Consider the following 26,026-nt stretch of genomic DNA (forward strand, 5'->3'; position numbering starts at 1 on the left):
ATTGCCTGGTATTTCGGGGCTGGACTGACCTTACTTGGCGGGATCAGACTGATATACTTCAGGAAAGTTTTCTTCTGTGAAAAGCACACTGGTCTAAAAGAGGCTGCTTCCGGGTGGTAGGTCGCCATAGAACAAGCCACTGAGCTGTTGTTCGTTCCTGGTAGAGCGCTTCTCTCTTTGTATGCAAATTATTATGACCCTGGGGAAGTCTCCCTATGGGTGATGGGGGAAACCAGACGTGGACTCCTTGCCCAGTGTGCTTAGAGGAATGTGGCTGCACCTCACTGACGAGGCCCATAGAAGGCCGAAACGATCGTCTGGGGTTGTCATGTTCCTTGTCCAGAGGAGAATTGCCTGGTATTTCGGGGCTGGACTGACCTTACTTGGCGGGATCAGACTGATATACTTCAGGAAAGTTTTCTTCTGTGAAAAGCACACTGGTCTAAAAGAGGCTGCTTCCGGGTGGTAGGTCGCCATAGAACAAGCCACTGAGCTGTTGTTCGTTCCTGGTAGAGCGCTTCTCTCTTTGTATGCAAATTATTATGACCCTGGGGAAGTCTCCCTATGGGTGATGGGGGAAACCAGACGTGGACTCCTTGCCCAGTGTGCTTAGAGGAATGTGGCTGCACCTCACTGACGAGGCCCATAGAAGGCCGAAACGATCGTCTGGGGTTGTCATGTTCCTTGTCCAGAGGAGAATTGCCTGGTATTTCGGGGCTGGACTGACCTTACTTGGCGGGATCAGACTGATATACTTCAGGAAAGTTTTCTTCTGTGAAAAGCACACTGGTCTAAAAGAGGCTGCTTCCGGGTGGTAGGTCGCCATAGAACAAGCCACTGAGCTGTTGTTCGTTCCTGGTAGAGCGCTTCTCTCTTTGTATGCAAATTATTATGACCCTGGGGAAGTCTCCCTATGGGTGATGGGGGAAACCAGACGTGGACTCCTTGCCCAGTGTGCTTAGAGGAATGTGGCTGCACCTCACTGACGAGGCCCATAGAAGGCCGAAACGATCGTCTGGGGTTGTCATGTTCCTTGTCCAGAGGAGAATTGCCTGGTATTTCGGGGCTGGACTGACCTTACTTGGCGGGATCAGACTGATATACTTCAGGAAAGTTTTCTTCTGTGAAAAGCACACTGGTCTAAAAGAGGCTGCTTCCGGGTGGTAGGTCGCCATAGAACAAGCCACTGAGCTGTTGTTCGTTCCTGGTAGAGCGCTTCTCTCTTTGTATGCAAATTATTATGACCCTGGGGAAGTCTCCCTATGGGTGATGGGGGAAACCAGACGTGGACTCCTTGCCCAGTGTGCTTAGAGGAATGTGGCTGCACCTCACTGACGAGGCCCATAGAAGGCCGAAACGATCGTCTGGGGTTGTCATGTTCCTTGTCCAGAGGAGAATTGCCTGGTATTTCGGGGCTGGACTGACCTTACTTGGCGGGATCAGACTGATATACTTCAGGAAAGTTTTCTTCTGTGAAAAGCACACTGGTCTAAAAGAGGCTGCTTCCGGGTGGTAGGTCGCCATAGAACAAGCCACTGAGCTGTTGTTCGTTCCTGGTAGAGCGCTTCTCTCTTTGTATGCAAATTATTATGACCCTGGGGAAGTCTCCCTATGGGTGATGGGGGAAACCAGACGTGGACTCCTTGCCCAGTGTGCTTAGAGGAATGTGGCTGCACCTCACTGACGAGGCCCATAGAAGGCCGAAACGATCGTCTGGGGTTGTCATGTTCCTTGTCCAGAGGAGAATTGCCTGGTATTTCGGGGCTGGACTGACCTTACTTGGCGGGATCAGACTGATATACTTCAGGAAAGTTTTCTTCTGTGAAAAGCACACTGGTCTAAAAGAGGCTGCTTCCGGGTGGTAGGTCGCCATAGAACAAGCCACTGAGCTGTTGTTCATTCCTGGTAGAGCGCTTCTCTCTTTGTATGCAAATTATTATGACCCTGGGGAAGTCTCCCTATGGGTGATGGGGGAAACCAGACGTGGACTCCTTGCCCAGTGTGCTTAGAGGAATGTGGCTGCACCTCACTGACGAGGCCCATAGAAGGCCGAAACGATCGTCTGGGGTTGTCATGTTCCTTGTCCAGAGGAGAATTGCCTGGTATTTCGGGGCTGGACTGACCTTACTTGGCGGGATCAGACTGATATACTTCAGGAAAGTTTTCTTCTGTGAAAAGCACACTGGTCTAAAAGAGGCTGCTTCCGGGTGGTAGGTCGCCATAGAACAAGCCACTGAGCTGTTGTTCGTTCCTGGTAGAGCGCTTCTCTCTTTGTATGCAAATTATTATGACCCTGGGGAAGTCTCCCTATGGGTGATGGGGGAAACCAGACGTGGACTCCTTGCCCAGTGTGCTTAGAGGAATGTGGCTGCACCTCACTGACGAGGCCCATAGAAGGCCGAAACGATCGTCTGGGGTTGTCATGTTCCTTGTCCAGAGGAGAATTGCCTGGTATTTCGGGGCTGGACTGACCTTACTTGGCGGGATCAGACTGATATACTTCAGGAAAGTTTTCTTCTGTGAAAAGCACACTGGTCTAAAAGAGGCTGCTTCCGGGTGGTAGGTCGCCATAGAACAAGCCACTGAGCTGTTGTTCGTTCCTGGTAGAGCGCTTCTCTCTTTGTATGCAAATTATTATGACCCTGGGGAAGTCTCCCTATGGGTGATGGGGGAAACCAGACGTGGACTCCTTGCCCAGTGTGCTTAGAGGAATGTGGCTGCACCTCACTGACGAGGCCCATAGAAGGCCGAAACGATCGTCTGGGGTTGTCATGTTCCTTGTCCAGAGGAGAATTGCCTGGTATTTCGGGGCTGGACTGACCTTACTTGGCGGGATCAGACTGATATACTTCAGGAAAGTTTTCTTCTGTGAAAAGCACACTGGTCTAAAAGAGGCTGCTTCCGGGTGGTAGGTCGCCATAGAACAAGCCACTGAGCTGTTGTTCGTTCCTGGTAGAGCGCTTCTCTCTTTGTATGCAAATTATTATGACCCTGGGGAAGTCTCCCTATGGGTGATGGGGGAAACCAGACGTGGACTCCTTGCCCAGTGTGCTTAGAGGAATGTGGCTGCACCTCACTGACGAGGCCCATAGAAGGCCGAAACGATCGTCTGGGGTTGTCATGTTCCTTGTCCAGAGGAGAATTGCCTGGTATTTCGGGGCTGGACTGACCTTACTTGGCGGGATCAGACTGATATACTTCAGGAAAGTTTTCTTCTGTGAAAAGCACACTGGTCTAAAAGAGGCTGCTTCCGGGTGGTAGGTCGCCATAGAACAAGCCACTGAGCTGTTGTTCGTTCCTGGTAGAGCGCTTCTCTCTTTGTATGCAAATTATTATGACCCTGGGGAAGTCTCCCTATGGGTGATGGGGGAAACCAGACGTGGACTCCTTGCCCAGTGTGCTTAGAGGAATGTGGCTGCACCTCACTGACGAGGCCCATAGAAGGCCGAAACGATCGTCTGGGGTTGTCATGTTCCTTGTCCAGAGGAGAATTGCCTGGTATTTCGGGGCTGGACTGACCTTACTTGGCGGGATCAGACTGATATACTTCAGGAAAGTTTTCTTCTGTGAAAAGCACACTGGTCTAAAAGAGGCTGCTTCCGGGTGGTAGGTCGCCATAGAACAAGCCACTGAGCTGTTGTTCGTTCCTGGTAGAGCGCTTCTCTCTTTGTATGCAAATTATTATGACCCTGGGGAAGTCTCCCTATGGGTGATGGGGGAAACCAGACGTGGACTCCTTGCCCAGTGTGCTTAGAGGAATGTGGCTGCACCTCACTGACAAGGCCCATAGAAGGCCGAAACGATCGTCTGGGGTTGTCATGTTCCTTGTCCAGAGGAGAATTGCCTGGTATTTCGGGGCTGGACTGACCTTACTTGGCGGGATCAGACTGATATACTTCAGGAAAGTTTTCTTCTGTGAAAAGCACACTGGTCTAAAAGAGGCTGCTTCCGGGTGGTAGGTCGCCATAGAACAAGCCACTGAGCTGTTGTTCGTTCCTGGTAGAGCGCTTCTCTCTTTGTATGCAAATTATTATGACCCTGGGGAAGTCTCCCTATGGGTGATGGGGGAAACCAGACGTGGACTCCTTGCCCAGTGTGCTTAGAGGAATGTGGCTGCACCTCACTGACGAGGCCCATAGAAGGCCGAAACGATCGTCTGGGGTTGTCATGTTCCTTGTCCAGAGGAGAATTGCCTGGTATTTCGGGGCTGGACTGACCTTACTTGGCGGGATCAGACTGATATACTTCAGGAAAGTTTTCTTCTGTGAAAAGCACACTGGTCTAAAAGAGGCTGCTTCCGGGTGGTAGGTCGCCATAGAACAAGCCACTGAGCTGTTGTTCGTTCCTGGTAGAGCGCTTCTCTCTTTGTATGCAAATTATTATGACCCTGGGGAAGTCTCCCTATGGGTGATGGGGGAAACCAGACGTGGACTCCTTGCCCAGTGTGCTTAGAGGAATGTGGCTGCACCTCACTGACGAGGCCCATAGAAGGCCGAAACGATCGTCTGGGGTTGTCATGTTCCTTGTCCAGAGGAGAATTGCCTGGTATTTCGGGGCTGGACTGACCTTACTTGGCGGGATCAGACTGATATACTTCAGGAAAGTTTTCTTCTGTGAAAAGCACACTGGTCTAAAAGAGGCTGCTTCCGGGTGGTAGGTCGCCATAGAACAAGCCACTGAGCTGTTGTTCGTTCCTGGTAGAGCGCTTCTCTCTTTGTATGCAAATTATTATGACCCTGGGGAAGTCTCCCTATGGGTGATGGGGGAAACCAGACGTGGACTCCTTGCCCAGTGTGCTTAGAGGAATGTGGCTGCACCTCACTGACGAGGCCCATAGAAGGCCGAAACGATCGTCTGGGGTTGTCATGTTCCTTGTCCAGAGGAGAATTGCCTGGTATTTCGGGGCTGGACTGACCTTACTTGGCGGGATCAGACTGATATACTTCAGGAAAGTTTTCTTCTGTGAAAAGCACACTGGTCTAAAAGAGGCTGCTTCCGGGTGGTAGGTCGCCATAGAACAAGCCACTGAGCTGTTGTTCGTTCCTGGTAGAGCGCTTCTCTCTTTGTATGCAAATTATTATGACCCTGGGGAAGTCTCCCTATGGGTGATGGGGGAAACCAGACGTGGACTCCTTGCCCAGTGTGCTTAGAGGAATGTGGCTGCACCTCACTGACGAGGCCCAGAGAAGGCCGAAACGATCGTCTGGGGTTGTCATGTTCCTTGTCCAGAGGAGAATTGCCTGGTATTTCGGGGCTGGACTGACCTTACTTGGCGGGATCAGACTGATATACTTCAGGAAAGTTTTCTTCTGTGAAAAGCACACTGGTCTAAAAGAGGCTGCTTCCGGGTGGTAGGTCGCCATAGAACAAGCCACTGAGCTGTTGTTCGTTCCTGGTAGAGCGCTTCTCTCTTTGTATGCAAATTATTATGACCCTGGGGAAGTCTCCCTATGGGTGATGGGGGAAACCAGACGTGGACTCCTTGCCCAGTGTGCTTAGAGGAATGTGGCTGCACCTCACTGACGAGGCCCATAGAAGGCCGAAACGATCGTCTGGGGTTGTCATGTTCCTTGTCCAGAGGAGAATTGCCTGGTATTTCGGGGCTGGACTGACCTTACTTGGCGGGATCAGACTGATATACTTCAGGAAAGTTTTCTTCTGTGAAAAGCACACTGGTCTAAAAGAGGCTGCTTCCGGGTGGTAGGTCGCCATAGAACAAGCCACTGAGCTGTTGTTCGTTCCTGGTAGAGCGCTTCTCTCTTTGTATGCAAATTATTATGACCCTGGGGAAGTCTCCCTATGGGTGATGGGGGAAACCAGACGTGGACTCCTTGCCCAGTGTGCTTAGAGGAATGTGGCTGCACCTCACTGACGAGGCCCATAGAAGGCCGAAACGATCGTCTGGGGTTGTCATGTTCCTTGTCCAGAGGAGAATTGCCTGGTATTTCGGGGCTGGACTGACCTTACTTGGCGGGATCAGACTGATATACTTCAGGAAAGTTTTCTTCTGTGAAAAGCACACTGGTCTAAAAGAGGCTGCTTCCGGGTGGTAGGTCGCCATAGAACAAGCCACTGAGCTGTTGTTCGTTCCTGGTAGAGCGCTTCTCTCTTTGTATGCAAATTATTATGACCCTGGGGAAGTCTCCCTATGGGTGATGGGGGAAACCAGACGTGGACTCCTTGCCCAGTGTGCTTAGAGGAATGTGGCTGCACCTCACTGACGAGGCCCATAGAAGGCCGAAACGATCGTCTGGGGTTGTCATGTTCCTTGTCCAGAGGAGAATTGCCTGGTATTTCGGGGCTGGACTGACCTTACTTGGCGGGATCAGACTGATATACTTCAGGAAAGTTTTCTTCTGTGAAAAGCACACTGGTCTAAAAGAGGCTGCTTCCGGGTGGTAGGTCGCCATAGAACAAGCCACTGAGCTGTTGTTCGTTCCTGGTAGAGCGCTTCTCTCTTTGTATGCAAATTATTATGACCCTGGGGAAGTCTCCCTATGGGTGATGGGGGAAACCAGACGTGGACTCCTTGCCCAGTGTGCTTAGAGGAATGTGGCTGCACCTCACTGACGAGGCCCATAGAAGGCCGAAACGATCGTCTGGGGTTGTCATGTTCCTTGTCCAGAGGAGAATTGCCTGGTATTTCGGGGCTGGACTGACCTTACTTGGCGGGATCAGACTGATATACTTCAGGAAAGTTTTCTTCTGTGAAAAGCACACTGGTCTAAAAGAGGCTGCTTCCGGGTGGTAGGTCGCCATAGAACAAGCCACTGAGCTGTTGTTCGTTCCTGGTAGAGCGCTTCTCTCTTTGTATGCAAATTATTATGACCCTGGGGAAGTCTCCCTATGGGTGATGGGGGAAACCAGACGTGGACTCCTTGCCCAGTGTGCTTAGAGGAATGTGGCTGCACCTCACTGACGAGGCCCATAGAAGGCCGAAACGATCGTCTGGGGTTGTCATGTTCCTTGTCCAGAGGAGAATTGCCTGGTATTTCGGGGCTGGACTGACCTTACTTGGCGGGATCAGACTGATATACTTCAGGAAAGTTTTCTTCTGTGAAAAGCACACTGGTCTAAAAGAGGCTGCTTCCGGGTGGTAGGTCGCCATAGAACAAGCCACTGAGCTGTTGTTCGTTCCTGGTAGAGCGCTTCTCTCTTTGTATGTAGTTTAAAAATAGGCTTTTATGCACAGGAAAAATGGCCAATGTCTTGAGAGCCATAAATTGTACCTATTTAGGACCAGATTATGAGTGAAGCGCAAATTAACACTCCCGCTTGAGTGTTAATTGCGCTAGTAGTAAGATATTTGCGCTCGTCGGGTTGCGATTGTATTCTGGGGCCTATTTATCAAAGTGTCAACCGAAAATACACCGGAATTAAGCATCGCAATTGTTGCAAAATTGATCTGCCCTAGTTATCAAAGCCTCAAGACCGGCAAATGTTGAAATTTGTGGCGTAACATACGATCCAGCGGTTTAAATCCGACGCAGATGGATGCTTACATCATTACAGATATTTCGAATACACATTCGGCTCTATTTCACACTTTTTCCCATGTATCAAACTTCTAACAGGTACGCTCGCAGCTATTCCGACGCAGCGTACCTGGTTTTCAATCCGCCACCCTTGGGGCCACGGATGCCATAGAAATCAATGGGAGTATGAAAGCACCGAAAGCTTATGCTATATGCTGCAAGAGAATGAAGCATACCCCATTGATTTCTATGGTAGAAAAAAAGTTACGTTTACACCTAACACCCTAACATAAACCCCCAATCTAAACACCCCTAATCTGCCGCCCCCGACATTGCTGCCACCTACATAATGTTATTAACCCCTATTCCGCCGCTAACCGACACCGCCCCCCCCCATTGCAAAAAACTAAGTTAAGCTATTAACCCCTAAACCTAACAACCCCTTAACTTTAAATTAAAATTACAGCATCCCTATCTTATAGTGTTTTGTTTTTTTGTAATTTAGGACTTTTTTGTAATAATGTTTAATTGTATATTTAAATAATTTTAGTAGGGTTAGGTTTTTTAATATATAATTTAGTTTATTTAATTGGTAGTTTAATTTAATTGTAGTATAATAGTCAGGGTAGGTTAATTAATAATTTAAAATTAGTTTATTTTAATTCTACAGATAAGTTTTAATTTATTTGAAGATAGGGATGTTGTAATTTTAATTTAAAGTTAAGGAGTTGTTAGGTTTAGGGGTTAATAGCTTAATTTAGTTTTTTGCGATGTGGGGGGCTGACGGTTTAGGGGTTAATAGGTTTAGTTAGTGGTGGTGATGTGGGAGGCCAGAGGTTTAGGGGTTAATATGTTTATTTAGTGGCGGCGGTGTCGGGGAGCGGCGGGATAGGGGTTAATAACTTTATTTATGTTGCGGCAGTATGGGGGGCGGTGGGATAGGGGTTAATAACTTTATTTAGGTTGTGGCGATGTTGGGGAGTGGCGGGATAGGGGTTAAACATTTTAGTATAGTGGCAGCGTTTAGTGAAATGGTATAAATAAAGTTGGGAAAAAGCAGAATAGATGCGAGATTGATGACTGCTAGTTAACAACAGTCTGATGCTCATAGCCCCATACTTGGTGCATGTGTTTTTGACGGCTTTTTTTTTTTTTTAAATATGGAGAGCGTATTGAGATCCATGTACTATATGTTTGGCGATGTTAGGCAAGCGTATTGATGCTGGCGAATTCAACATAGTTGATGCATTGATAAATATCCCCCTATGAGTTGAAATTTAACTGTTTTCGCTCTTGCGTTAACTTGACTTGCGCAAAAATCCAAAGTTAGAATATCACGTGCACATTCACGTATTCCCCATAGAAGTCAATGGAGTAAAAAAAAAAAATGGGAAAAACCTAACAATCGCACATTCTCATTTGTGTTAACCAGACATAAAAATATGAATATTTCACATTCCAATGTCCTTCACACTAAATAATTTGTTCTATTTATTCATAATTACATATTTCTACATATATCTGCTGGTATTTTGGTACACTACATATCTATACCTATATATACTGTATATATATATATATATATATATATATATATATATATATATATATATGTAGATAGAGAACACTCTCACTTTCCAAACTTAATGCCAGGGTGCCAGCAGATGAATATGCACAGTAAAGGAAGGCACTCACTGGTCTTTTTCTTCAAATTAACTTTAATAATCGTGACGTTTCGGGGACACACTCCCCTTCCTCAGACAAAGACAAACTAAAAGTGACTGGACTTATAAAGCCAAACAAACCCCTCCCAGTGAAAATTGCGCCAAAACGGTTACCATGGTGATCCTCAAAAACATTATAGTCATGTGATGAGTGTTACTCCTGTGAATTAATGCTGTTCAACAAACTGTACAATGTTCACACATATGTATATTGCAACATATATAAATATTCAAAAATTACATTAAGATATGTGAAAAACAAACTGATATAAAAAGCATACTGTACCAATAACCACATAAAGTGAACATATATTATGTTAAAAGGTATCGTGGGAATAAACTGTACATTCTCCTGCTCTCAAAGTGAATGAAATGAATGAATATCTAAGTGTCCCCTAACATATATTGTGTCCCTGAATCAGTGTAACAGTGTCTATATCAAAGTGTATGTGAACTATGTTATATACATAATACCAGCCTTCTGGATGTTCTGAATAAAAATTCTGATTGCCAAACCTAATCAGAAAATCTGAGTAAATATCTAAACATTAATTTAAGAAAATGTTGTAAGCAGCGTTAGAGGATCAAAAGTACTGGTCATTTCAACAATAATAGACTAGCCAGTTACAGCAGATAATACATCCTATACCGTGTCACACAAACCTGATATGGCAATGCGGTTATGAGACCAACTATCGGCTCGTTTGTTCAATGCATTCTAACGTAGCCCTTACTTCTTATTAGCTCTAGGGAATCATACCAGTTCCTTCTCTTTCTTGTATACCCACAGAATCACCGTAAATACAACTGATCTGAGAGAACAGCGTGACCCCGCGATGAATATCTGCGACGCACACAGCCGGCTGGTGTACTGACGTCATGCAGCTGCGCGCTGTGTTGTGTATCAGGTAGTCATGGTGACGGTACACGCTGTAGAGAAGATCTCGTAGTGGGAATGCCCTTCCTTGAATTACTCACATACTGTGTGGTCCAGCATTATCAAATATATAATTTGAATTAAGTCTAAAGGACTCAGAGCAGCCAATTGACTACGTGTGGTTGTATGTGTGGTACTGGACTCTAATCATTGTGTCTATAAACTATAGAGTGATTCAACAGCCCTACGTATACAACATATCTAATCAATCGGAGTGTGCCAAACATCAATGTTGCCAGTGATACACAATAAGCCAGAACTATATGATAAAATAAAGAAATGAATAATAAAGAAAGAAAGAAAAAATACTAACGATAAAATACAAAAATGAAATAAAATAAAATAGATGAAAAGAAAAATAGGATAAATACAATAAAAAGTAAAATAAAATAAAGAGTAAAATAAAAAGTAAAATAAAATTAGAAATAAATAATAATAAAATATAAAAATGAAAAATGAAAAAATGAAAAAATAGAAAAAATGAAAAAATGAAAATAAATGAAAATAAATGAACATATATGTGTGAATAAACATAAATGTAGATAGAAGTGCACCGAATCCCAAAAGATATAAAGAGAGTGAGAGAACCAAACAAAAAAGTGCATAGAAAACCCAGAACATCCCATAAGGATATAGATAAGGAAACCCCAAAGACATACAATAAAATAAACATAAGGAAGAAGAAAAAATAAACCCCATAGTGGAAAAACAAAATAGAGGGTTGAGAGTGAAGATGAATCGTCAACTCTCATAAGTAGAATTCAAAAGATTAAGTCATACAGTCCGTCTTCTACTCTAACTTCTTCATAGATGTCCACTGCAAATCCATAGGAGTCCCCCATAGTTCAAAGGAAACAGTGCCAGTCCAGGTTCACGTTCAGCCCCTTCGGGCGTATGGTATTGAGACGGAAGGGCATTCCCACTACGAGATCTTCTCTACAGCGTGTACCGTCACCATGACTATGACTACCTGATACACAACACAGCGCGCAGCTGCATGACGTCAGTACACCAGCCGGCTGTGTGCGTCGCAGATATTCATCGCGGGGTCACGCTGTTCTCTCAGATCAGTTGTATTTACGGTGATTCTGTGGGTATACAAGAAAGAGAAGGAACTGGTATGATTCCCTAGAGCTAATAAGAAGTAAGGGCTACGTTAGAATGCATTGAACAAACGAGCCGATAGTTGGTCTCATAACCGCATTGCCATATCAGGTTTGTGTGACACGGTATAGGATGTATTATCTGCTGTAACTGGCTAGTCTATTATTGTTGAAATGACCAGTACTTTTGATCCTCTAACGCTGCTTAAAACATTTTCTTAAATTAATGTTTAGATATTTACTCAGATTTTCTGATTAGGTTTGGCAATCAGAATTTTTATTCAGAACATCCAGAAGGCTGGTATTATGTATATAACATAGTTCACATACACTTTGATATAGACACTGTTACACTGATTCAGGGACACAATATATGTTAGGGGACACTTAGATATTCATTCATTTCATTCACTTTGAGAGCAGGAGAATGTACAGTTTATTCCCACGATACCTTTTAACATAATATATGTTCACTTTATGTGGTTATTGGTACAGTATGCTTTTTATATCAGTTTGTTTTTCACATATCTTAATGTAATTTTTGAATATTTATATATGTTGCAATATACATATGTGTGAACATTGTACAGTTTGTTGAACAGCATTAATTCACAGGAGTAACACTCATCACATGACTATAATGTTTTTGAGGATCACCATGGTAACCGTTTTGGCGCAATTTTCACTGGGAGGGGTTTGTTTGGCTTTATAAGTCCAGTCACTTTTAGTTTGTCTTTGGAAGGGGAGTGTGTCCCCGAAACGTCACGATTATTAAAGTTAATTTGAAGAAAAAGACCAGTGAGTGCCTTCCTTTACTGTATATATATATATATATATATATATATATATATATATATATATATATATATATATATATATATATATATATATATATTTAGCAATAGTGGAGATGGAGGGCACTCACAGGACTTGATTTCTGAGGATAGCACCCAGGCATTGACAACATTGATACGGAAGGAGTGCTAGGCCACCGGCTACAATATATATATATATATATATATATATATATATATATATATATTTATATATATACATACATAATTATATATAGCTATATATATATTTATATATATACATACATAATTATATATAGCTATATATATATATATATATATATATATATATATATTTATATATATATATATATATATATATATATATAGGAATAGCTATTTAAAAATACCTAGAACATATTCTGCTATTTGCAGAACATTGGAATGGGAAATATTTATAGTAAATACATAGTTAAAACCTTTATTAAATATGATATGCTTTTACATGTTTTCATCTACTTAACAGCAGGTCTCCAATGCACTTATATATATATATATGGGACAAAGAAAATATCAGCGCTAAAATATTACCAGAAACTGCACAAAAATTCAGTGTAACCTATAAGATCTATACATGTGTCTTATAAACCAATAGATAATATCAATGACTAAAATCTCGGCCAAATGATAAATATAGATTAACACTGTCCTCTTCTCTATTAATATGGTTGAATGTACCACAAAAGAGTCACTCTTTATATTGTCAAGGTGGAAACAAGTTTCTCTTGCAGCCTTTCTCCAAAGGTAAAAAACCAAGGATCCTCAAGGAGGTCTTTGTAGAATCTGGAATGGGTGGAAGAAGGGAGGGGCGCACAGAAAGACCAGATCCTAGTGCAGTATATTATGACAAGTTCGTGTGACACACATACACGAATATACAGATGGGCACTCACTTGTTATAACCTCAATCCAAATGAGGTAAGGGATTAGCGTGGAGGCTATATGCAGCCTGAAGTAGATGTTAAAGTTGTTGTCCGTTGTACAGCTTACTTCCCCTTTAAGACCGGTGCCAGAAGGTAGATATGTCACACTTTTCTTCTTGATAAAAACACCTTGTCAATCTCTCCTAGATCCCCTTTTGACTTTATGTTATTCAATCTGTCAGGGGTATGGGAGGGAAGGGGAGGGGGCCGTGTTGCTAGTGATGCTGACCAAAATATTGGTTAAAATAAAGTGTGCTTTATTACAGATATATAAAAAACAAAAGTGTCAGTTAAAAGTCCACATTGACACTGTTTAAATTTACACAAAACTGGTTTTGCATTACCAGTATAGATTAGAGCAGATGTATAACTGTGCAACAATGCATGAAATGTAACATATAATGTAACTGATATAACCCTGCTTCCAAAGGCACAAAGCAGATAGGACGGTCTGCAGAAGCTTAACCGCTAACCTCCTTGATGCTTATTGTGCTGGAGAGAGTGATTGTGTCGGGGGGGCAGAGCCTGACGCGTTTTGCGACGCTATTGGTCGCTTCTTCAGAGGTGGGGCCGCCCCCCTACAGCTCGGTTTTTATTCGTACAGGTCCTTATGTTCACTGAGCTCGGCCGCCATTTTACTTACTGGCCGTGCCTGCTTGTGTATGGGCAATGATATTGCGATTACTGTTAAGATGATAGTCCCAGAAATGTCAGATACATAAAGAACAGCATCCGGAATCATTACACTCCTGATCTATTATAATGTAGATGAACTTGAAAGTGGATGTCTAACATGTACATTCTCTCTGTTACCTTTTAAAAAAAAAATGTGTCTCTAAAATTACACATCGTTAAATACAGAATGAATCTAAAATAATGCATTCACATTGTTAGGAGATATTAAAAGGATAAAGCCATTATTGCATGTATCAAATGCACAATCATAATTAACCCGAAAAAATGCATATAAATTCATAAAACTGTACATGAAGTTACTAGAGTAAAACATTAAATAAATATATGAAAATCATTTTCTCTTATAACAATATAATACAATTGAGCACTATTTGATCTATATATAGTTTATCATAGTTCATTCTCTGTGTCAATTCCTATATATTGTAAAAAAAATTATTATAAAAAATTAATTAGATGATATTAAAAATGTACTATAAAAATGTTGTTATATAGTTAAAATAATAATAATATTAAAAAATGTGGTGATAATATTAAAAACAGTGAATAATTGATCATCTGTTCTATTTTAACCATGAACATCTACTTTAAAGGAATGCTGCAAGACCTATGTCTAACCCTTAAGGGGACAGTGTGCCCAAAGCATGAATCCAGTGTGTTTCTCTCTCTCTTTCTTAGAGCCAATAGTCTACTTCCTTGCCCATACACAAGCAGGCACGGCCAGTAAGTAAAATGGCGGCCGAGCTCAGTGAACATAAGGACCTGTACGAATAAAAACAGAGCTGTAGGGGGGCAACCCAACCTCTGAAGAAGCGACCAATAGCGTCGCGAAATGCGTTAGGCTCCGCCCCCCGACACGATCACTCTCTCCAGCACAATAAGCATCAAGGAGGTTAGCGGTTAAGCTTCTGCACACCGTCCTATCTTCTTTGTGCCTTTGGAAGCAGGGTTATATCAGTTACATTATATGTTACATTTCATGCATTGTTGCACAGTTATACATCTGCTCTAATCTATACTGGTAATGCAAAACCAGTTTTGTGTAAATTTAAACAGTGTCAATATGGACTTTTAACTGACACTTTTGTTTTTTATATATCTGTAATAAAGCACACTTTATTTTAACCAATATTTTGGTCAGCATCACTAGCAACATGGCCCCCTCCCCTCCCCTTCCCTCCCATACCCCTGACAGATTGAATAACATAAAGTCAAAAGGGGATCTAGGAGAGATTGACAAGGTGTTTTTATCAAGAAGAAAAGTGTGACATATCTACCTTCTGGCATCGCTCTTAAAGGGGAAATAACCTGTACAACGGACAACAACTTTAACATCTACTTCAGGCTGCATACAGGGAGTGCAGAATTATTAGGCAAATGAGTATTTTGACCACATCATCCTCTTTATGCATGTTGTCTTACTCCAAGCTGTATAGGCTTAAAAGCCTTATACCAATTAAGCATATTAGGTGATGTGCATCTCTGTAATGAGAAGGGGTTGTGGTCTAATGACATCAACACCCTATATCAGGTGTGCATAATTATTAGGCAACTTCCTTTCCTTTGGCAAAATGGGTCAAAAGAAGGACTTGACAGCTCAGAAAAGTCAAAAATAGTGAGATAATCTTGCAGAGGGATGCAGCACTCTTAAAATTGCAAAGCTTCTGAAGCGTGATCATCGAACAATCAATTCATTCAAAATAGTCAACAGGGTCGCAAGAAGCGTGTGGAAAAACCAAGGCGCAAAATAAATGCCCATGAACTGAGAAAAGTCAAGCGTGCAGCTGCCAAGATGCCACTTGCCACCAGTTTGGCCATATTTCAGAGCTGCAACATCACTGGAGTGCCCAAAAGCACAAGGTGTGCAATACTCATAGACATGACCAAGGTAAGAAAGGCTGAAAGACGACCACCACTGAACAAGACACACAAGCTGAAACGTCAAGACTGGGCCAAGAAATATCTCAAGACTGATTTTTCTAAGGTTTTATGGACTGATGAAATGAGAGTGAGTCTTGATGGGCCAGATGGATGGGCCCGTGGCTGGATTGGTAAAGGGCAGAGAGCTCCAGTCCGACTCAGACGCCAGCAAGGTGGAGGTGGAGTACTGGTTTGAAGCTTGTGGGGCCTTTTCGGGTTGAGGATGGAGTCAAGTTCAACTCCCAGTCCTACTGACAGTTTCTGGAAGACACCTTCTTCAAGCAGTGGTACAGGAAGAAGTCTGCATCCTTCAAGAAAAACATGATTTTCATGCAGGACAATGCTCCATCACACTCGTCCAAGTACTCCACAGCGTGGCTGGCAAGAAAGGGGTATAAAAGAAGAAAATCTAATGACATGGCCTCCTTGTTCACCTGATCTGAACCCATTGAGAACCTGTGGTCCATCATCAAATGTGAGATTTACAAGGAGGGAAAACAGTACACCTCTCTGAACAGTGTCTGGGAGGCTGTGGTTGCTGCTGCACGCAATGTTGATGGTGAACAGATCAAAACACTGACAGAATCCATGGATGGCAGGGCTTTTGAGTTTCCTTGCAAAGAAAGGTGGCTATATTGGTCACTGATTTGTTTTTTGTTTTGTTTTTGAATGTCAGAAATGTATATTTGTGAATGTTGAGATGTTATATTGGTTTTCACTGGTAAAAATAAATAATTGAAATGGGTATATATTTGTTTTTTGTTAAGTTGCCTAATAATTATGCACAGTAATAGTCACCTGCACACACAGATATCCCCCTAAAATAGCTATAACTAAAAACAAACCTAAAAACTACTTCCAAAACTATTCAGCTTTGATATTAATGAGTTTTTTGGGTTCATTGAGAACATGGTTGTTGTTCAATAATAAAATTAATCCTCAAAAATACAACTTGCCTAATAATTCTGCACTCCCTGTATAGCCTCCACGCTAATCCCTTACCTCATTTGGATTGAGGTTATAACAAGTGAGTGCCCATCTGTATATTCGTATATGCGTGTCACACGAACTTGTCATAATATACTGCACTAGGATCTGGTCTTTCTGTGCGCCCCTCCCTTCTTCCACCCATATATATATATATATATATATATATATATATATATATATATATATATATATATATATATATATATATATATATAAGAACTACTGACCCACTCTCATTATTCAATTAAATGTGTTATTCATTGCACAACATATTTTTCAGTTTGGTTTTTTTAGCAAATACATAACACACAATCTTTGCATTAACACTGCTTTTATCTCATGTGCTTCTCACACACATCATTTAGAAGCACCAAATACATGTGAGAAGAAATAAGAACCTATACCCTGTTTGATAAACTCTATATTCTAGATTATGAGTGGAGTGATCTTTCTCGCTTCTGCTTGCTCCCTAACTCCACTAGAAGTACATTTTTGCGCAAGTATTACAAGTAAAAGTAAAAAGTTTTTGATCGCTTACAAAAGTTCAAATATCACAAATGCGTTAACATATTCCCCCTAGGCTTCAATGGAGCACAAAAAGTGGGGGAAAAATATCACCCTACTTGCAGGTATATATATATATATATATATATATATATTCATATAAATATATATTGTAATATGCAGAGGGGAACCAGCACACACTTTCATTAATTCACCATCCGGGGTGCTCTTCAAAAAAGAATACATAGAAAACAGGCAATGGGAAGGCACTCACCGTTACAAATAAATCACTTTATTTCTTGTTAATGTTTTCGGGGTTACCCCCGTCCTCAGACCACTCCTGTTTTCCTCGCTCTGTCCTCTCTATATATATATATATATAGGGACGCTGTGCGGATACACTTTGAGTTATTAGAGACTCTGAGGTTTTTGCCACTGGAATTTATTACATTCCCTTTACATGTATGATGATCCACCGGCTATTCCAGTGAAGATCAAACATACTGCCTCAGCACACAGCACTTTTGATTCATCTCCAGGCTGCTACTCTGACGAATCAGCGGAAGGATTTGCAGGTGCCTATGGGGATACATTGCGAAGGGTGACTACTTACCTCATATCGATTGAGGTTTCTTGAAGTAAGTGTTTGGGAACAGGGGAGACTCTATCCCCGTTGTTATCATTATATTTCCATAGAAGACAGGCGCAGAACAAAACACTCCTATACATACATATATATATATATATATATATATATATATATATATATATATATATATATATACAGTAAATGCATATTTAAAACACTTTATTCAATATAAATATGCAAAAATATGATTTTTCATGTTTCCATCTACTTGACTGCAAAGGACTCCAATATATATGTCTATATATGTATACATATGTATTTATGTACTTATATGTGTATACTGTAAGTCTGTAAAAACATATACACATAGAAACACATAAATACATATGTATACATATATGAACATTGCAATAGTATATATATATATATATACAATATTATATATATATATATATATATATATATATATACCAATATATATATATGTGTGTGTATGTGTGTTTATATGTGCATATATGTGTGTAAATACATATATACACATATAAATACGTATGTACATACATAAAGCCCTTTTATTTTTCTAACACCTGAAACCTCATATCTATAAACCCTTATAACTTTTTTATGCAATTTTTTAAAAATATTTTTTATTAGACAGTGTTATAAGGAGTGTAACTGTACTTCTAAATGTATTTTTGATGTTTTGTGCAACTTTTTTGCCTTGCATAACAGTTAAACGAAGCTCTGAACTCACGCTAAATATAATTGCGCTCAAGCATTTTCTTTCAACTTGCAATACGTGCACTACTTCCAAGGCGCAAAGAGCCGTGATAAATCCCTTATCGCTTGTGTGCAACAGTTAGTGCGCCACTTGTACTCTATCCCTATTTTGGATGAATGCAAAATGTTTCTATTCTTTCAGTTAAACAAGGATTTGTGAGCCGTGGCATGAACAACAAAATAAAATGAAGTTGCCAGATCCTACCAGTTGAAAAATATTACTACGATCACTTGACAGCTATAAGAACATAAAAACCATGGTATAATGTAGATACCACTTTATTCATATGGTGGGTGTATATATCTATGGTTATGGTTGTTAACAGTATTTTAGCGACTGTCAAGTTTAAATAAACCCTAATAAGCTTTTGTCATTGTTATGAAGATCAGCTGTTAACTGGACAGGTATAGGACCACTCATTTGAAAAATGAAGATTGCTACTTTGAATTCAAGGGTCTAGTTTCCCTTTGTATAATGAGATAAACGACAGAGGATCTTCTCCAACTCTCATGGTTTTTCTCAATTGACATACAGTTCTATCTATCATATTCATCACTTAACTTGATAGCTGCCCTGGCATCAGACCCATTTTAAAAGCATTGCTTCTTTGTGAAGGAGGGCTTGCTTGTCCTATGTTATCGCTAAAATGGTGCTAGAGTCATTTAATATCCCAAAACACCCTAAAAGTAATCTAGTAAACAGGTGATTCCTATATTTAATGTGTTATGTAGAGAGACATGAGACCATCACTGGTACTCTTTGAGATGGGACTGGAGTTTTAAGTAGTCCTGTCAGCCTCTCAGTGAAAGCATGGATGAAAGTTAGAGTCCGGAGATGCAGGGAGAGTATTTCTGCAAAACCATCCTGACTCATATTAACAGCTCTATAGGCAAACAGTGTTAATGAGTATCACTGCCTGCTTTCTTCATTCAAGTCCATGTCAGAAGCAATGCTACTATCTGTCATACTTGAAGGGCCGTGTTCCTGTTCCATGGCGTAGATTCTGGTAAGATCATTTCATATTTTATTCATGCATGATAACGCAAGAAGACAGGGTCACAGTGTGACTCCATTTATCTGTATAGAATCAAGGGTTAATATCTCCTTAGGGTGATTATTGAACAGGCGGGAATAATCTTATATGTTTATTTGATTTTATGCTGCTTTTATGTGTGAGATGTTATGGGCTCATAGGCTGTTATGGAATATACAGGTTTCACATTCACTTTGAGAGCCATGCAGCTTACAAGCTTGGTGCGCTTTCTCATAGCAGGGTCTGTCCTGCATTGTGCACCTTGCATTCCTGTTTATATGGTGAGGAGGCCTTAGTTCAGCCCTCTCAATTATGTTCCATATGCCTTGATAATGTGTTAATATCAAACATGTTTGATACCATGGAGCTGTCCACCTCTGAGGAGTTGTCGTCCAGTGAGGTACGTACCCTACATTCTTATATCTCTACACATGCAGTTTTCCCGTAGCATTGCTGATCCTCCATCTGGAGGGGGCCTTTTTTCACCAGACGTTACTGCGCAGTTCAGACGGCGGTGTCTGCAGCCTTTAATGCTTTACCTCGCCCTGCTAAGCGCAAGCGAAAGGTTACATATTGCACTCCTTCCCAGAGTACGTCAGATAATTTATTGGATTTAACTGAGGGTTATCCGAGGATGAAGTTCTTTCTGAGACTTCAGAGTATGAACATTCTGGGTCAGAGTCTGCTGCCTCTAAACCTCCGGCTGCAGAGGAACCAGACTTTAGTTTAGGAATTTGTGCTTGCTTCTAAAGGAAGTTTTTGGTGAATTCAGAGGTTCCAGATGCCAAATTGCCTGATGAACCTTTAATTCCTAAATTGGATAAAGTTTGAGGACAGGGGTGGTACCTTATCCTTCCCTGCTCCTGTTAGATGGCGAACATTATTAAGAATGAATGGGATAGGATTGGATTCCTTCCCCCCCCCCCCTTCTCCCTTTAACAAATGTCCCCGGTCCTGGACTCTCAATGGAGTTGTAAGGTTCCGTCCCTAAATGGAATGGCGTTATCTTCACCCTTGCTAAACGTACTACTTTCCTGCTTGAGGATAATTCTTTGTTTGAAGAGCCCATGGATAAAAGATGGATACTCTGTTAAGAAAGATGTTTCAACATACAGGATATTTGTTTCCGTGGTTACTGGTTATCCTTCTGGTGTGACTCCTTATAGGATTTGATAGGGGTGGAGGATCCCTTCGACGTTACTCAGAAAACATTTATGGCCTTGAGGGTTGTTAATTCTTTTATCTGTGCTGCTATTAGGCAATTTATTCGCTTGAATGCTATGGCTTCAGCTTTTTCTGTTCAGGCCCGTTGGGCTCTGGCTGAAGTCATGGTCTGCGTATATTACTACTAATCAAGACTTCTTCCCTCTCTTTAAGGGAATGATTTTGTCTGGTCCAGGCCTGGACTCAAATTATCTCCACGGTCACAGGGGGCAAGGGTGCCCTCCTACTGCAAGAGTATAGGAACTAATCTAAGGGATGATTTTCGTTCTTTTCATTCTGATAAAGCCCATGTCAGCATTCCTCCACTAAGCCAGAGCAAACCAAGAGCTCTTGGAAGCCAGCTCAGTCCTGGAATAAATCCAAGCAGGGCAAGAAGCCTGCCAAGTCTACGTCTGCATGAATGGGCAGTCCCCGGTCCTCTTCTGGATTATGTAGGGGGGCGTATGTCACTCTTTTCAGTCGCTTGGTTCAGGGGACGTGCAGGATCCATGGGTCCTGGGGGTCATAGCTCAGGGTACAAGATAGGTTTTAAGTCTCAGCCACCGAAGGGCAGATTCCTCCTGTCTTCCTGACCAGAAAGGAGGTAAGCCTTTCTGGGGTGTGTACAGGATCTGTCCTCTAGGAGTCATTGTCCCAGTGCCTAGCCCAGTGAGAGGTTTGGGATACTTGTCAAACCTTTTAGTGGTCCCTAAGAAGGAGGGAACTTTCCGTCCGATTCTGGACCTAAAGTGCTTAAGCAGGTTTTTAAGTGTCCCCTTGTTTAAGATGGAGTACAATAAGGTCCATTCTTCCCCTCGTTGGAGAGGGGTAGTTTATGACCATGATAGATCTGAAGAATGCACCCTTCTCGTACCAATCCTCAAGAACCACTCCCAGTTCCTAAGGTTTGCATTCCTGGACCAGCACTTCCAGTTTATTGCCCTTCTATTTGGTCTAGCTAAAGACATTTTTCGAAGAGTGGACCATTCGGAATAACTCCTCTGTCTTCTTCGATCCCATGGATGGCAGATAATCTAGAGAGAGTTCACTTGTAGCAGGGTAGAATTCTCGGGTACTATAATAGTCTCCATAGACATGAAAATATTTCTAACAGACCAGAGACATTGCAAGCTAGCTTTAACATGTCTTGCCCTCCAGATCTCCTTAAGGCCATCTGTGGCTCAGTGTATGGAGGTGTTTAGTCTCATGGTGTCCAGCTTGAACATCATTTCCTTTGCCAGGTTTCACCTCAGACTGTTGCAACTGTGCATGCTGAACTAGTGAAATGGCAATCCTTCGGATCTCTCTCAACAGATTTCTCTGGACGACAAATCGGGAGAATCGCTCTCTTGGTGGTTTTGTCCGGATCACTTGTCCTGAGGGACGTCCATCTCAAGACCATACTGGGTGATTGTGATTATGGTTGCGAGTCTGTCAGGATGGGGAGCTGTTTGAGGTGCCAGGAAGGCACATGGCCTCTGGTCTCAGGAGGTAAAGCTCCCTCCTAATCTCATTTTGGATCTTCTGCAATATACAATGCTCTGAAGGCTTGGGCTCTGCTGGGTTTGTCCCAGTTAATCAGATTCCAATCAAACAATATATCCTCGGTGGCTTACATCAACCATAAGGGGGTAACGAGAAGCTCCCTAGTTTTGAGGGAAGTATCTTGTATTCTGGTGTGGGGGAGACCCGCATTTGTTCGCTGTCAGTGATCCACATTCCGGGTGTGGACAACTGGGAAGTGGATTTTCTCAGCAGCCAATCCTTTCATCCGGGAGAATGGTCTCTTCATCCTAAGTGTTTGCAGAGATTCGCAAGAGGAAGATCTTATAATGTCTCAATACCAAGCTACCCAGATAGGGGTCGATGTACAGGGATCCTCAGGTGGAGCTAACAGATGCATTAGCGGTGCCTTGGAGGTTCAATTTAATTTATCCTTTCCGACTGTTACCACTACTTCCTAGTGTAGTGGCTTGAGTCAAGCAGACGTCAGTAATACTGACTGCTCCATCTTGCCCGTGAAGGATATGGTTCACGGATCTAGTAGGGATGTCATAATCTCCTCCGTGGAAGTTACCTTGTCACAGGGATCTGCTGACCAAGGTCTCTTTGTTCATCAAAGTCTAGATTCTCTGAGGCTGACTGCGTGGAGATTGAACGCTGAGTCCTAGCCAAGAGAGGGTTTTCTGAGAGAGTTATTTTTACTGTCATTCAAGCTCATAAGCTGGTTGCTCGTAGCAACTATCACAAGGTGTGGAAGACCTACTTATTCTGTATTATGAACTGGAGAAGGGCTTTTCTGCAAGTCCCCTGAAGGGACAGTTTTCAGCCCTGTCTGTGTTACTGCACAAGAGGTTTGCAGAGCTTCCAGATATGCAGCAATTTGTTAAGGCTCTGCTGGGATCAGACCTGTGTTTAGATCTAAGGCTCCTCTTTGGAGTTTAAATCTTGTCCTTAAGGTTTTGCAACGGGCTCCGTTGGAGCCAATGGGGGGTAGTTATCAAGCCGTCAACCTCAAATATGCTGGAATTCCGCAGCGTATTTGTGGCGAGGCTGATTCGCCTTAGTTATCAAAGGCTAGACACCAGCAAAAGTAGAATTTAGTGATGTAAGCTTCGATCCGCCGGACTCAGTCCGACACATATCAATTCTTACGTCACTCCAGATGTTCCACACACAAGTGCAGCACAATCTGACTACTTTTGCTAGTTATCAAAAAACTAGCAGGTACGCTCTGCACTTTCCGGCCCAGCGTACCTGGTTTTCCAATCCGCCGCCCTGTAGGGCGGCGGATCCCATAGGAATCAATGGGAGTCCTGACCATAGCGAAAGTACAAGTTCGCTGCTGCCTGACATCCCATTGATTCCTATGGGAGCTGTCTACGCCTAACACCCTAACATGTACCCAGAGTCTAAAAACCCCTAATCTGCCCCCCCTACACCGCTGCAACTAAATAAAGTTATTACCCCCCTAAAACCGCCGCACCCGGAGCCCACCGCAAGCTACTCTATACATATTAGCCCCTAAACTGCCGCTCCCTGACCCCGCCGCAACTATAATAAATGTATTAACCCCTAAACCACCGCTCCCGGACACCGCCGCAAACCTACATTATACCTAGTAACCCCTATCCTGCCCCCCCTATACCGCCGCCCTCTATAATAAAGTTATTAACCCCTATCCTGCTGATCCCGCACCTCGCCGCAACTAAATAAATAGTTTAACCCCTAAACCACCGCTCCCGGACCCTGCCGCAACCTATATTAAATTTATTAACCCCTAATCTGCCCCCCCTACACCGTCGTCACCTATAATACATTTATTAACCCCTATCCTGCCCCCCACTACACCGCCACCACTGTAATACATTTATTAACCCCTAAAACCTAAGTCTAACACTAACCCTAACACCCCCCCTAATTTAAATATTAATTAAATAAATTTAAATAATATTTCTATATTAACTAAATTAATCCTATTTAATACTAAATACTTACCTTTAAAATAAACCCTAATATAGCTACAATATAAATAATAATTTTATTGTAGCTATCTTAGGATTTATTTTTATTTTATAGGTAACTTTCAATTTATTTTAACTAGGTAAAATAGCTATTAAATAGTTATTAACTTTTTAATAGCTACCTAGCTAAAATAAAGAGAAATTTACCTGTAAAATAAAAACTAACCTAAGTTACAATTACACCTAACACTACACTATACTTAAATAAATTATTCCTATTTAAAACTAATACTTACCTGTAAAATAAACCCTAAGATAGCTACAATGTAATTAATAATTACATTGTAGCTATTTTAGGATTTATTTTTATTTTACAGGTAACTTTGTATTTATTTTAGCTAGTTAGAATAGTTATTAAATAGTTATTAACTATTTAATAACTACCTAGCTAAAAGAAATACAAAATTACCTGTAAAATAAATCCTAACCTAAGTTACAATTAAACCTAACACTACACTATCATTAAATAAATTAAATAAATTAAATACAAATAACTACAATTAAATACAATTACATAAACTAACTAAAGTACAAAAAATAAAAAAATAGGTTACAAACATTTAAAAAATATTACAACAATTTTAAGCTAATTACACCTAATCTAAGCCCCCTAATAAAATAACAAAGCCCCCCAAAATAAAAAAAATTCCCTACCCTATTCTACATTAAAAAAGTTCAAAGCTCTTTTACCTTACCAGCCCTTAAAAGGGCCTTTTGTGGGGCATGCCCAAAGAAAACTGCTCTTTTGCTTGTAAAAGAAAAATACAACCCCCCAACATTAAAACCCACCACCCACATACCCCTAATCTAACTCAAACCCCCCTTAAAATAACCCACATAACACTGAAGATCATCCTACCTTTAGTCGTCTTCACTCAGCCGAGCCACCGATGGAACTGAAGAGGAGAAGTGATCCTCCAAGGGGCGCTGAAGAAGTCTTCCATCCGGGCGATGTCATCTTTAGTGATGTCCCGAACTGTTCGCCCCTGCGAACGGTTCACAGCGAACATAGCTTGATCGCGTTCGCGTTTGTGGGCGAACACATGGCGATGTTCGATCCGCCCCTATGTGTCATCATTATGGAAACTTTGACCCTTTATGTCACAGCAGCCTGACACATTAGAGCCAATCAACATCAGACACTCCCTCACAGACACTCCCAGCTACTCGGAATCCACCATTTTAGACTCATAACGACCTTGCTTTTTTAATGAGAGGACTTGTTGTGTTTTTGCTCCTGACATTAATAGGAAAAACATAGATAGGGCTAGGGTATTTACAGTCCAGAAGGACTCCCACTCATCTCTGCTGCAAGCACAGCACCCCAAAAAGCCCTTTTTAGGGCTATATTTCGTGCCATTTTTTTTTTTTCGTTTTTTTTTTATTAGCATTTGCCTGGCTTTTAGCTGTGTGTTTAAGGCTCACAGCATATGCTGTGACTACTGCCACCACTGATATCTCCCTAACAACATTAGTTTAAATTTAACTAACCCAAAAATGTAATTATTTTTCTATTGTAATTTTTTTCATTTTCTATCAGGCCAGTGTCACACAGCATATACTCTGGTTCATTGCTCTGTGACAGCCAGCAGTTAATATCCGTTATAACATTATTTTAAATTTAAAAAAAATATATATATATATATTTTGCTAGTGTAATCTAATTACATTTACTATCATGCCTGTGTCTGTCATGCTCACTCAGCATTAATATACCTCCTTTTTTTTCAGTCTTTTGGTTAATTGGTTTGTGCCAGGCAGCCACCCAGC

The sequence above is a fragment of the Bombina bombina genome, chromosome 2 (assembly GCF_027579735.1).
Source record: "Bombina bombina isolate aBomBom1 chromosome 2, aBomBom1.pri, whole genome shotgun sequence".
NCBI lineage: Eukaryota > Metazoa > Chordata > Amphibia > Anura > Bombinatoridae > Bombina > Bombina bombina.